The sequence below is a fragment of the Giraffa tippelskirchi genome, chromosome 10 (genome assembly GCF_054371585.1).
Source record: "Giraffa tippelskirchi isolate mGirTip1 chromosome 10, T2T-mGirTip1v1.2.pri, whole genome shotgun sequence".
Classification (NCBI taxonomy): Eukaryota; Metazoa; Chordata; class Mammalia; order Artiodactyla; family Giraffidae; genus Giraffa; species Giraffa tippelskirchi.
In genome coordinates this window covers 71372883-71387909 of record NC_137284.1, presented here as the reverse complement: position 1 = coordinate 71387909, position 15027 = coordinate 71372883, and the positions used below count along the sequence as shown (strand labels likewise).

Genomic DNA, 15027 nt, shown 5'->3' with positions numbered 1-15027 from the left:
AACCAGGCTCTCCCGTCTCTGGGATTCTCCAGGCAAGAATACTGGGGTGGGTTGCCATTTCCTTCTCCAGTGTTTATATAAGTTACTTGGAGTATTTGATTTTATATATATATACAGATATATATATATATAAAATAGATTTACAGGGTATAGCCCTGCTGAATAGCAATGTTTAGGATTGGCTAGGATGCAATAAGCTTCTTTAAGATTCAGTACATTTGGAAAACAACCATCTAGTCCAAACCCTTGTTTTTCAGAAATGAAGACTGAGACAAAGGAAAATTACTAACCCAGTGAAGGACAACCCAGTTAGGCCTAGAACCCATGTTTATTTCTCCTAAATCCTCTCCTCAGGTCCACCAACTTCTTAGGCACAAAATACACATAAAAATTCTGATTCGGCTTTATCAATACAAATGAATATAGATATTACTACACTCAATGAGTGTAGTGTAAATGAGTGTAGATATCTAGTATGCCGCTGTGAATTTCATCCCAATTCAAATATACATTTTAGCACACAGCTTAGTGGTTCTGCTGCATACAGTGTTAATGATGCCAGAGTTGTAGTATTTATCCCTTTAGAAACATGTTTGAAAACAGAAAATGCAGCATTTTACTCATGCTGCTGAAACAGGTGGGAGGGGACAGGGCACCACCTTTGAAAGAATGACACAGCCCGAGGATACAACATAAACCAATTAGAATCAAATGGGTCTAAGATGTAAGAAAAGTCAACTTCAACTAGAACTTGATCCTCAGTATGTGATCATTGGAATATATCAGCAAGCTAAATGACACACCCAGAGGCGCCAAGACATTTCCAAAGCTGACCAAAGACCACAAGGTGGGCAGTGGCCCAATCCCTGGAAATCTCCACCCCTCCTCAAAATGGTTGGAATAATCCTCCCACTCATTAGTGTATGAAATACCCGGCCCATAAAAACTAACCAATCACATTTTGAGCTCACACTCTTGTCTGTGAAGTGCGTTTCTCCCAAGACTGCTCTTGCCTTCTGAGATGACCCATACTCTGTCTGTAGAGTGTGTTTCTTTCTAACTAAATCCACTTTTTACCTATCACTTTGTCTCTCACTGAATTCTTCCTGTGATGAGACATCAAGAACCAGAGCTTCATTAGGTCTTGAAACTAGGTCTGTGATCTCAGTTGGAAAACTGCGGGTTTTGGTTGAGTTCAAGTCCAGATCACATGGGTTCAAGTCCCAAACTGGGTTTTAACCAGGTTTGAGCCCCAGGCTATGGGTTTATGTCCCAATCCGAGCTGAATGGTTTCACTGCACCTAACCATCATTCCACCCAGCTATCTTGCACAAGTTCACTGTGATCAAAAAGGGGATCAGAGTGTGGGTGACTCAGCACCACCATTCACACTGGAGGGTCGTAACTGAGTTGATGATAATTCCTCAGTAGCAACATTTTGGCAGAGGAAGAAGAAAGACTTTTTAAAACCAGTGTCATTTGGTATGAACTGTTCTTTGCAAAAGGACAAGACTTGTCCCCTGTATCTGAAGAATTTAAAATGTGAGTGGAGAAACAAAGATTGAAACAGAAAGAGAAATTACAGCTCAGACTGTGTGCACAGACTTGTTTTGAACAAAAGGGTATAATACTATGTTCCCTCTCAAACCTCATTCCACATGCACTTAGATAAATTATTAGTTGTGCTCAATCGTGTCCAACTCTTTGCGACCCCGTGGACTGTAGCCCACCAGGCTCCTCTGTCTATGGGATTTTCCAGGCAAGAATACTGCAGTGGGTTGCCATTTCCTTCTCCAGGGGAACTTCCCGACCCAGGAACAGAACCAGGGTTTCCTGCCGAAGAAGTTATTGTGTGAATTGTTTAAGGAAATGTTCTGGGTACTTATCTGACACTGACAGTCACTTTTATATTACACTGACATTAGCCCTCTAGATGATATTGGTAGTTAATTATCTTTCCAATACAATTTCTCTAAAACCATGAGAAGGGCTTCTCTGGTGGCTCAGACAATAAAGAACCCACTTGCCAAGGCAGGAGACTTGGGTTCAATCGCTGGGTTGGGAAGATCCTCTGGAGAAGGAAATGGCAATCCACTCCAGTAATCTTGCCTGGGAAATCCCATGGACAGAGGAGCCTGGGGCGCTATAGTTCATGGGATCACAAAAGAGTCAGACACAACTTGACAACTGAACAACAACAACAATGGTTTACAGCTACTGTATTTTCCTTTGGTAGGAAACATAGGCAAGACTTGCATCTTCTTGCAAATTTTGTGAATCTGCACACACACACTACACATATTACACACACTACACTACACATATTTTTCACATTTCAATTTTCCCAGGCATTGTGATTAAGAGCAACTGACAGATATGGTCCCACTGGGGGCACTGGAAGCCAAGTGCTCATCGGCCCAGTCATGAACATCTCCAGTATCAACAGTGTGGGAAGTTACTGGGCTATTTAGATAGTCACCATTTCCTAGCTTGCCACTGTCTTGGGGTAGTCCAGAATGTCAGCTTCACTTCTGAGTTTATTAGATCTGGCAAATGAATTACTAAGAGAGATAGCAAGATAAGGATGGATCTATATTAAATTTGATCACTTTCATTCTGTCATCAGAATATTAGCAAATGGTATTAGTATGCCTTTCATCAGTGCAGTGACCACTCCCTAACTTCCACCTCACCTCTAACACTTAGGGAATGATTTAACAAGTCTTACGATGTGTCAAGAGTCTAAGATAAATAATTTGCTTGCATTAACCTCATTTGATCCTTCCAATTGTCCTATGATATAGGTTAAACTTTACTCATTTTCCAGGGAATATCAAGACTCAGAGAGGACACACAATTTTCCCAAGTGCATGTGACTATCAAATATAAAACCTGGTGTTTGAACACTTCCAAATAGAAAACCTGGTATTTGAACACTTTTGATGTGATTCCAAAGCCAAAGCTTGAAACCACTTGACTCCTTTTTTCCAAAGAAGAGCTACAGAACTAGAAATAATTGGATGCATCAAACCAAATGAATAAGTACTCAGAATTTGGTAACTCCACCTTCTCTTTCTCCTCATTCTCTAGGTACAAGATTTTTTAATAAATAAATCATGACATCCTATTCAATTCTGGACTTTTCATTTGGAGAATAGGCCAATTAAGCCTAGGTTGGAATTTAATTCATGTTAATATATTCAAGTCATTTTTAATTTAAGGCAAATTCAAACAAGCTAATGACACCCTAATGATACATCCAGTATACGTTCTCCACAAAAGCTGTATGGATGGTACTGAACACATGACCATTCACATGGTTAATCAGTTAAAACAATTTTCTATAGTCAGAGGTAGTAAAATCAAAGCTATGACATTTTTATCCCATAAAGCTATCCCAGATACAAGTTCTACCTTTTGACAGACTGTCAAGGAGCTAACCATTAAAGTAATGTATCTGGCACCACAATATCTGGCTTTTTAAAAATTCTTTTCAATAAAAACGTAACAACATTGCACTTGAGCTTTCAATTGCTTTTCTTTTTGAATGTCTCTGAACAGACACACATTTGAGTCACAGAATGCACTTAAGTTTAATGTTCCCAAAACCACAGACAAAATGTTGTGCTATTTTAAATAAGTATTTTAATAGAAAGCATGGACAATAGTAAGAAACACAGAGAAATCTAGTGACCTCTAATATACCTATAAACTATCAGTGGTTTTAGGAAAATGTAAAAACAATATACAAATAGAACCCCCAAATAAAGTCCCAAATGTTCTTGAATCAAACATAATTAGAAGGCACACTTAAAACTGAGAAAACTATTTCTATATAAAAGACCTATGACCAAAGCAATGTTAAAGCCATTTCCAAACAGTAATGAAACAAAAATCTGTAAAGATGAATAATGTAATTGACATTATCAATACTGAACAGAGAGTAGTAGTCTGAATGCTAACTCTAAGAAAGATTTCAAAATGATACAAAACTAAACGACTATATATATCCTGCAAGGAATAAATGAGTGCAACAGAAGCTAGTTTTATTTATAATTCATAAAGATATGTTTCAACACATTTTGCCTTCAGTTTCCACAGAATAAAAAATTATATATGTTCTCCTTCGCCCCCAAAGAAAACGATCCCATTCTTTCCACTGGACTTGCAATTCACTATTTTCCATTCCAACATATCACCTCTCCTACCATATCCAGATCAAGGGTATTGAAAATGTAAACCAGTCCTCTTAGTAACATACATAAGGAGTCTTTCTTTAAAAAATTAATAAAAAATAAGTAACCTTTTTTTCATATTGGGAGCTAAGGCACTGTAAGAAAGGTATTCCAATTGATGGCAGAAAGCCATAACAAGGAAACAAACTGTATATAAGCATGGGTCCACAGCCTTTGTAGCTCTGAAATAACTTATACAAAGAACTCGTATATAAATTTGGCTCACCTCAGCAATGCTTTTTTGTTAAATTACACAGAAATCTGAAATGCATTGGGTGTATGTAAGGGCAAACTGTGGCCCTGAGTAAAAATGTGTATTTAAGAGGGGAAATGTGGAAGTAATTATTACCTTGATGTATTTCCCAGAATGCATACAATGTATCCAGCATGTCTCGCCTGGGCATTCAGGGTTTTGCAGAACACCCATGACTCTAAAAATCCAGCATTTGGCATCATGCAATCTGGGAGTTAATGATAAACCACTTTGCCCAGGCATTGTTGCCTTGGAGCCGGAACAAGTCAGTGTGCTGAAATGGACTGAAAAAATATTTCAAATGGATGAGTCACACTATTGCTGGCTTCGACTACCTTCGGGTTGGAAATGAACAAATCAGTGTCACAGGTGCTTTAGAGAAATAAACAGGAACTTTTGTTTCCTTCCACTTGGAGACCAAAAAGCAAGACAAAGGAAGGAGTGCTAAGTAACTGCAAAAGAAATCTAGTTGGATTTTGTGATTACTATTGGGTTTAAACCATGCTCATAACTAAGCCAACACTCATATTTCCTGCTAACCAGACTTAAAAGGAGACTCTGGTCAGTATTAAGAAGAGCCCATATGCCCAAGAGTGGGGCATATGTGTAAGCAGTGGGTTTCAATGGGCTAACTACAATATAGACATATATATATATATAGTCTTTACAAAGTAACCCGAAGTAGGAAGAGTAGGAATCCAAGTCAGAGGCCTTGAGGAAATGTCCAATGTAAAACACTGATGCAAATATAGGAAAATCTCCAATTCAGAGGTGCAGAGACAGAAATACAAATTGGGCTCTGGGAGGAAAGCTATATGGACATGGAATGTCCCTATGCTTTCAGCACACACCAATGTGTATTTTGGGTTTATATTACAGGACTGTAAGTGTGTGACCCATGGATACACTGAGCCAACCAAATAGTACAGAATCAAAAGAACTAAAAATTTACATTTGCCTTGGCTTCTGGAACAACAGGTAATAACCATGGCCTCTTCACAGCAAAGTTGTAAGGTCCATTCTACTATTTCCCATTCCTCTATGATTATACCTCACAGATTCTCTAAGTGAACTTAAAAATAATGGATACAAATAAAATACTGAGCTTAAGTAGTAGACTGATTTGGACTTTCCATTTTATACAGAAAGATTAAATTTACTAGAAGGAAGCAAGGCTTGATTTTGAGTCTAGAAAAGCACATATTAATTTTCTGCTGAGAACAAATATAAAGGCCATCTCAGATAAAGGAGAAACAGCATGTGCAAACAAATGACTGTGCCCAAAGAACTAGAGTAATTTATTATGGATGAACCATCGATTATTTGTGAGGCAGTGGCAGGAGGCCAGCTTAGAAATGTTCAGGCTTCAGCCAAATTATAAAGGAGCTAGCTAACCAGTGTTAAGGTATTTGAGCTTTACCTTTCAGGCAATGATGAGCGATTGAGAGCGAGTGTTGCAGGGGTGGATGGAACACAGGGGTCACATCATTAAAAGTACTTGTCACAAATCTCACTCTGGCAACAAGATCAAATACAGTTTGCAAGTGGCCAAAACAAGGTACAGAAAGCCAGTTAGAAAAAGATTATTCCAACAGATCAGCAAAAAAAAAAAAAAATTATGGAATAAACAGCGGCAGTAGAAGAGAAGATGGATTCATGAATATTCAGGACAAAGTGTGGCAGTACTTACGGAGATGGAACTTCAAGGGGAGTGATATTTTTTGGTCAGAGGTTTTGGAATACAGTAGGAAAGGCAGATTTGTCAAGGAGTGGGGATAAACAGATAGGTTTAGTTTTTTAAATGAAGTGGTTGTAGAACATCTGGGCGGATTTGCCTGGGATCAGATGCAATTGTTGCTTTCAGAAATTCTGTTATTCAGTTGGCTTTGTGTTATAAGTGACACAACTCCAGCTCAAACTAGCTCAAAATAAACTGAATCAAAAAATGTATTGGCTTTCCCAAGGGGCACAACTGGATTCAGGGATCTAAACACTATCCTGAGGACTATTTCTCTCATCTCTCCTTGGCTTCTGTTTGACTTCAATTTCAGAGGCTTTTTTCATGAGGCAGCAAGATGACTACAGACAGCCCTAATCCAACATGCTCTGGATTCATGAGAAAAAGAACATACTCTTCCCAACATCTGTCAACACTTCTGGACTCTGATTAGCCCTGTTTGTCACCAGCCATGTTGCCAGGGCAGGAGACACTCAGATTGTCCAATCCTAAATCATGTCCGCAGGACCCAGAAACCAGATCCCAGGTAAGGCCCTGGGAGTGATCATGCCCCAAGAACCACATGGGATGCAGAAGGGTGCATTACTGCTGGAAGAAGGGTTCCCAGTGGCAAGTTTTGGTCCTACTGAAATGCAGTCTAACCATGAGACTGTGATGAAATATGAGATACCTTTAAAGATCTGAAAGTCTTGATACCAAAACGCTGTTATCGTAAGTAACACTATAACTGTCACGCAATGACTATAAGGCAATTAGGAGTTTTTCTGGCAGATGTGGCTGAATTACTAGACACTGGAGAAAAGCAATGAAGAGGATATTGAAGTACATGAAGATAAATCTCTTCTGAGCAAGTCCTGCCTTCAAAGGCTCCAGGGCTAGGTCTCATGCTATAGGGGAATCAACACATTTCTCAAACACCAAACTACAATTTTTTTTTCTGACCTTTTAAGGAAGGTTTTCCAAAGTTCAATAATTAATTGGACTAATAAAATTATCTGGGAGGAATGTTTAGGACACCAACCCCCCACCCCACCTCCTCCTCACACACACAGAGAATGTGTGTGTTGAGAGTGAGTCATGCGAGTGGAGAAAAATCATGGTTTCTGCCCTAGGAGTCAAGGAATGGAGCTGCTTCTATTTAAGCCGACTGACTCAAATCACTGAAAGTAGGTGTTGAGCCAGACTGGATGCTCCAAACTACTAAACACCATCCCTCCCTGTCCTGGGGTAACGTAGCTTTGGGAAGTGCTTAGAACTGCCAAGAAATTCTGAGCTAGAAAACTAAGAGAGTGGAGGAGATCTTGCCATCCTGGCGCTGGGGGAACTTTCCCAGGTCAGATCTGCTCTAGGCCTGGGTAATTCCAGTGATTGCCCTGGCATCCTGGGTGCTGGACCAGCCGTGTCAACAGATCCAGGTGGTTATTGGGGTTTACAGGGATCGATGCAGCCTGGGAGATCAACACCTCTTGCCCCTCAGCTGCAGGGCAAGTACAAAAGCAGGTTCCAAGGGCCTTAGTGAGAACCTGGCAGGATCATGACTTTAGCCTGATATGTGTGTGTGTGCTCACTCAGTCATATCTGGATCTTTGTGACTCCATGGACTGTGTAGCCCACCATGCTCCTCTGTCCATGGGATTTCCCAGGCAAGAATATTGGAGTGGGTTGCCACTTCCTTCTCCGGGGGATCTTCCCAACATAGGGATCGAATCCTTGTCTCTTGTGTCTCCTACACTGGCAGGTGGATTCTTTACCACTGAGCCACCAGGGAAGCCCCATAGTCTGATATATAACTTTAAAATTCTCAGACATGCCTAGTGCAAGCCTCAGCCCTGCAAATATTAGGGGCAATCCTGTCTTTAGCTTTACTAATTCAAAGGCTTTCATAGTTTAATAAATAATACATTTAAGGTGAATCTAATTTTGATCCTGGTGCAAAGAGAAATGGTTCCCAAAAGAAGGTTTACTGATTCTAAAACAATAAAACATTTCCAACTTACTGGATTTGCTTTGTAAGATGGTTTGCCCTTTCTACTCATATAGGGTGATTCACCACAGGGGACATTAACAAATTGGTTTTTATATTGTGTGGTTTTACTTACTTAATGAGTATTTCAAAAGTTTGCGCTTGTGCTGTTATATTTTAATATTTATTTTGGTATTTTTATCGTATGAAATGGAGAAGGAAATGGCAACCCACTCCAGTATTCTTGCCTAGAGAATCTCATGGACAGAGGAGCCTGGTGGGCTGCTGTCCATAGGGTTGTACAGAGTCGGACACAACTGAAGCGACTTAGCATGCATGCATCCATGCATTGGAGAAGGAAATGGCAACCCACTTCAGTATTCTTGCCTGAAGAACCCAAGGGACAAAGGAGCCTGGTGGGTTGCCATCTATGGGGTCGCACAGAGTAGGACATGACTGAAGCAGCTTAGCAGCAGCAGCATGGTATGAAGTGGGTTTAAGGATTTAGGTGAAATCTCTATCATGCCCCCTGCAAGAAAAAAATGGATTGACCTATGAGTGCTTATGGAGTAAGAACAAAATAGGTTCTAGTTCCAGTCACCTTTTTAGTCACCTGTTACAGAACTTTTTCTAAGTGGTCACTTGTCTGCTGCTCATTAGCCAGTCTGTGGCCTAGGTACAGAGCAGCTGGCAGCTTCACCTCCTCAGGAAGCCCATTTCCTGACATGTTCCCTTTGGTTGCAGGATTCTAGACCATCTTCAAAGGCTTTGGCCCTGGGCTTTGTCAGAGTTTAAAAATGGGAAGGAGCAATAAATACAAAGTATACGTCAATTTACAATGTTACTTTAACTCTAAAAAGTATCCCCAGATATAGTAAATAGACTTGGTGCTAGGCTAGTGGATAATAGAATAATTTTACAAATAAAATATGAAAGAGGAATAGGTTGCTTTAAGAGCATGTATTTTGACTGGTAGTTTCCAACATGGCAGAGTGTGTTAAAGATTTTAAAGCTATTTGAGTCCTGTCGATGTTTTTGGTTTTTGTTAAACTCAAAAACAGATGTCTGAAAAGTCTTATTGTGCTTTTCTACAAATGTGTAGAGGAAGAGTGTCTGCAGAGCCCTATCCTGTGAGTCTGTCTTCAGTTGTGTTCTTTATAGTCTGTGTGGTACATAAACTTTTTATAGACGGTGGGAGGAGACAGTAGCTGAAGTGAAATAAGTGTCTTACCATGAGAACTTTTATTACAACTTCCTCTGTGATTGAGCAGAATCCAAAAGGGATAGAAAACCTTTTGCCACAGAAAGCTTTTGAAGCTTTTCTGACCAACAAAAAGATTTAATTTTGATAACCACTGGGTCTAAAAAATATGCTTTCTGGTAACCAGTCCACACATCTAAGTGCTGTAAAATCACACAAGTTTGGGTTCAGATCAAACTGTATTCTTATTAGCTTATGTTCTCAAAGGAAAGAGAGCATCACCCATAGATTAGAGAATAAATTCCAAACCAATACTTCTTGGAAGGAAGGTTATGACCAACCTAGATAGCATATTTAAAAGCAGAGACATTACTTTGCCAACAAAGGTCCATCTAGTCAAGGCTATGGTTTTTCCAGTGGTCATGTATGGATATGAGAGTTGGACAGTGAAGAAAGCTGAGCACCGAAGAATTGATGCTTTTGAACTGTGGTGTTGGAGAAGACTCCTGAGAGTCCTTTGGACTGCAAGGAGATCCCACCAGTCCATCCTAAAGGAAATCAGTCCTGGGTGTTCATTGGAAGGACTGATGTTGAAGCTGAAACTTCAATACTTTGGCCACCTGATGTGGAGAGCTGACTCATTGGAAAAGACTTTGGTGCTAGGAAGGAATGGGGGCAGGAGGAGAAGGGGATGACAGAGGATGAGATGGCTGGATGGCATCACTGACTCGATGGACATAGGTTTGGGTAGACTACGGGAGTTGGTGATGGACAGGGAGGCCTGGCATGCCACAGTCCATGGGGTCACAAAGAGTTGGACACAATTGAGGGACTGAACTGAACTGAAAACTCATTCTTCTCTATCTTCTTCCTTTCATGGTGCTATTCCAGTTACTTTAATAGCTCATTCCTGCCTTTTCCCTCAATATTTAGTAAAAGACATGAATGAGTGAATGAGTAAGAAAGAAATGAAAAACACCCCTCCAAATATCAAAGTGAGTACTGTCTGAAGTCATAAGGATTCAACAAATGTTAACCCACAAGAGGGAGGGAATATATGTATACTTACAGCTGATTCATGTTGTTGTATAGCAGAAATTTAAATACAACATTGTAAAGCAATTATACTATTAAAAAATGTTAACCCAGTCAGTTATTAATACCATTAATAACTGTAAATGGTATTAAAAGTTCTTTCGCCCCTAGTGACTAACTTAGAGTCACTTGCTGCTTCTATGCCTAATGATCTTGGCTATGCCACTTGGAGGCAGAGAAACATTATATTTATAAGGTATATTGTAAGCTACACATAGACATACATATATCTAAGTCAACACAGATCTCCCAGTTTTCTTGCTAGAGTTTACAATATCCTCTTTTATGGCCACCATTAAAAAATCTACAAATAATGAATGCTAGAGAAGGTGTGAAGAAAAGCATACCCTCCTACCAGGTTGGTGGGAATGTAAATTGATGCAGTTACCATGGAACACAGTAGGGAAGTTCTTTAAAACACTAAAAGTACAGTTGTCATATGATTCAACAATATCACTCCCAGGCATATATGCCGAGAAAACTCTAATTTGAAAAGATACATGCACCTCAATGTTCAGAGCAGCACTGCTGACAGTAGCCAAGACACAGAAGCAACCTAAATATTCACCGACAAATAGATGGATAAAGAAGATGTGGGACATATACACAATGAAATGTTAGTCATAAAAATAGAATGAAATGATACCACTTGCCGCAACATAGATGGAACTAGAGATTATCATACTAAGTAAGCCAGAGAAACACAAATATCTTATGATACTGCTTATATGCAGAAACTTAAAAAATGATAAAAATTTACTTAATTTCTAAAACAAATACTCACAGACTTTGAAAACCAATTTATGGCTATCAAAGGGGAAAGTTGAGGAGAGGAATAAATTGAGATCTTGAAATTCACACATACACACTATTATAGAGAACATGGATAAATAGCAAGATTCTGGCTTAAAGCTCAACATTTAGAAAATTAAGATCATGGCATCTGGTCCCGTCACTTCATGGCAAATAGGGGAAACAGTGGCTGCCTTTATTTTTTGGGGCTCCAAAATCACTGCAGATGGTGACTGCAGCCATGAAATTAAAAGACACTACTCCTTGGAATGAAAGTTATGACCAACCTAGATAGCATATTTAAAAGCAGAAACATTACTTTGCCAACAAAGGTCTGTCTAGTCAAGGCTATGGTTTTTCCAGTAGTCATGTATGGATATGAGAGTTGGGCTATAAAGAAAGCTGAGCGTCGAAGAATTGATGCTTTTGAACTGTGGTGTTGGAGAAGACTCCTGAGAGTCCCTTGGACTGCAAGGAGATCCAACCAATCCATCCTAAAGGAAATCAGTCCTGAGTGTTCGTTGGAAGGACTGCTGTTGAAGCTGAAACTCCAATATTTTGGCCACCTGATGCAAAGAGCTGACTCATTTGAAAAGACCCTGATGCTGGGAAAGATTGAGGGCAGGAGGAGAAGGGGACAACAGAGGATGAGATGGTTGGATGGCATCACCGCCTCAATGGACATGAGTTTGGATAAACTCCAGGAGTTGTTGATGGACAGGACAGCCTGGTGTGCTGCAGTTCATGGAGTCGTACGGAGACGGACACCACTGAGGACTGAACTGAACTGAACTGATGGTTGCTGCTGCTGCTGCTTCAGTCGTGTCTGACTCTGTGCGACCCCATAGACGGCAGCCCACCAGGCTCCGCTGTCCCTGGGATTCTCCAGGCAAGAACACTGGAGTGGTTTGCCATTTCCTTTTCCAATGCATGAAAGTGAAAAGTGAAAGTGAAGTCGCTCAGTCATGTCCAACTCTTCGCGACCCCATGGACTGCAGCCTACCAGGCTCCTCCGTCCATGGGATTTTCCAGGCAAGAGTCCTGGAGGGGGTTGCCATTGCCTTCTCCGGGAACTGATGGTATACCACAGAAAATTATATTCAATATCTTATAGTAAATTATAAAAGAAAATAATATAAAAATGAATACATATAATACACATATACTATATACCAGAAACTAACACAACATTGTAAAACTGTAATCCATAAATAAATCTCTTTTCCTTACTCTGATAAAGTCGCTGAGATCCCAAGCAGATGATTTACATCTCAAAAACACAAGACGAGAAATACCAATTCCTTTCAGAAAGCTCATTTCCTCTCACGGCATATACAGAAACCAGTTTTAGAACGTCAAGATTTCCATCTTGGGCATTTTTCAAGGATTTTCTTTTTTCCATTTCTAAATCACCAATTCAGTTTAACAACTAACAGTAATAGACAATAATGCATATCATTCCCTCCCATTCCCACACCTTACTTTCTGAGGTACATGATCAGCATTCAAGCTTCACCTGGGCTGTGAGCTCAGCACCCGCCGTCCTAATACAAAAAGCGGCAGCCAGACCACACCTGTGGCCACTTTTTCCCTTGTAATGGCGGCCACATCTCTGCAGCAGCCTGAGGGTGTCTGAGTCCTCTGTACTCCCTGGGTGGTCCCCTTTTATCAAGGACAGCTATCATAGGACCCACGTCAGTGGGTGGTCACCCTCAGGTATCCCCGCCCCCAACCTTCAGGCCCCTTGTGTTACTGCAGGGCCCCCACACCTTCCCTTTCCTGAACGTCTCCAGGGCTCACAGGAGCTTCGTTGGTCTCCTGGCAGTCAATTGTTGGGCTGCGTCCCACAGGCCTGCGAGCCCTGTCCCTGCCCAGCTTTGAGACCAAAGAAAGAGCCCGGAGTCGGCGACAGAGAGGTCAAACTTACGCGTCTGAAGCAAGGTCCTGGAGGGACACCTCACGGTGTGTGGCAGAGACCTCTGGGCAGTACTCAGCAGCAGGCTTCGGTCCCACCGGGAGGGGGAGGGTACCAGTTGTAGGGGGAATTGATATCTGGTTGGCTCCTTGGTTACCAGGGCAACTAACGGAGGCCCGCCGGCCCTCACCGCCCCTTAAATAGGCTATCAGGTGGAGATGTTCTGATCTAAAGGTCAAAACAGTCATTAGCTAGGACTGAGGCAAGTATGTAGGAAGGTCAGTCAGGTGAGTAGGGTGTAGGCTAAGTGAGTACTGGTAGAAGAGGGGACTGGCAGAGAGCCAGAAAACAGCCATCTTGGGTGGCCAGCTCATACCTACCAATGTACAGGCTCTCCCTTCTTGATCCATTTTTCATGGTATGCCTCAAACATAAGACAACTGCCAAGACTTGCTAAAATCAGTTTAGAAAAATAGAAAAGAAACCTAAAAGAAGCTAAAACAAAGAAAAAAAAAGAACATGGATGAGACAGACAATGTGGGGAATAAACTTTAAAAAATTTGAAACTGGGAATTCCCTGGTGGTCCAGTGGTTAGGGCTTTGAGCTTCCGCTGTAGGAAGGCACAGTTGATTCCTAGTTGGGGAATCAGGTTCCCAAACAAAAAAAAACACTGAAACTTCTGAACTGAAGCGTAATGGTTTCAAATCATGTTTGTCTAACTTCTTTCATGAGATATCCCTAATGGTGGAGTAGGAACGGCTAGGATGGTTACAGTGAAAAATTCTATATCTTTAAATGTTATAATCATGTCATGACTTAACCCCACACCCAATTTATGTCACAGTCACAGAATCTAGCAGAGATAATTCACTCTGGTGTACATCCTAAATGATAAATGCACTCACATATACACTAAACACAGTCATAAATGTTATATCTGTCAGGGCCCTTTACCTATAACACTGATTTTAGGAGAGTGGAAATTAAGAGGCTTACATAGTTTGTGGGGGCTTCCCAGGTGGTGCTAGTGGTAAAGAACCTGCCTGTCAATGCAGGAGACACAGGAGACTTAGGTTCAATCCCTGGGTCGGGAAGATGCCCTGGAGGAGGGCATGGCAACTCATTCCAGTATTCTTGCCTGGAGAATCCTATGGACAGAGGAGCCTGGTGGGCTACAGTCCAAAGAGTCGGACACAACTGAAGCGACTTAGCATGCTTGCACATAGTCTGTGATCATTTGTAAGCCATCAGATCTAGGTTACCTGACATCCAAGTTGCTAGAGGTTTTAGTATACTGGAAAAGCTCTCAGATAATCACAGGCTTGTGCTTCATTTTTCCCTCCTGTGAATCAGAATTTAGCTAGTTGTTTTCCTACACCAGGAGAATACTGTGAGGAAAGTAATAACTAAAGCACTTTGAATCCTTCTTAATAAACGAGTATGACTTAGAACACAGAAGTGCAAGTATTAATGCAAAGACTCAGTGAGGTATTATTTAAAGTCAGCTGTAACTACTATACGAAAAGTGATTCCACGTGTTAACATTCAGTGAGTATAGAGAAAAGTCTTTTGGGTGTCAATCAAAATGTTTTTAAGTGCAGTGGTCCCCCAACTGCACCAGGAACTGGTTTTGCAGAAGACAATTTTTCTATGGGCCAGTGCAGGGAGGGGTAGGCGATGGTTTCAGGATGATTTAAGCCCATTACCTTTATTGTGCACTTTATTTCTGTTATTATTACATGAGCTCACCTCAGATTTCAGGCATTAGATCTTGGAAGTTGGGGACCCCTGTTTATATGTGTTTCAATTGTTTAGGTGTACAATCTACATATGA

The 15027-nt window shown here is 40.8% G+C and overlaps 1 long non-coding RNA gene across 1 annotated transcript in view; it reads right to left on the bottom strand.

Annotated features, from left to right (window-relative positions):
- Positions 1-13286, bottom strand: part of LOC145524771 (uncharacterized) — a 171823-nt gene extending 158537 nt beyond the window's left edge. The window contains exon 1 of the long non-coding RNA XR_014067829.1: positions 13205-13286. This is a non-coding gene — a long non-coding RNA (uncharacterized LOC145524771). The remainder of the gene's footprint in view (positions 1-13204) is intronic.
- Positions 13287-15027: the final 1741 nt, after the last annotated feature.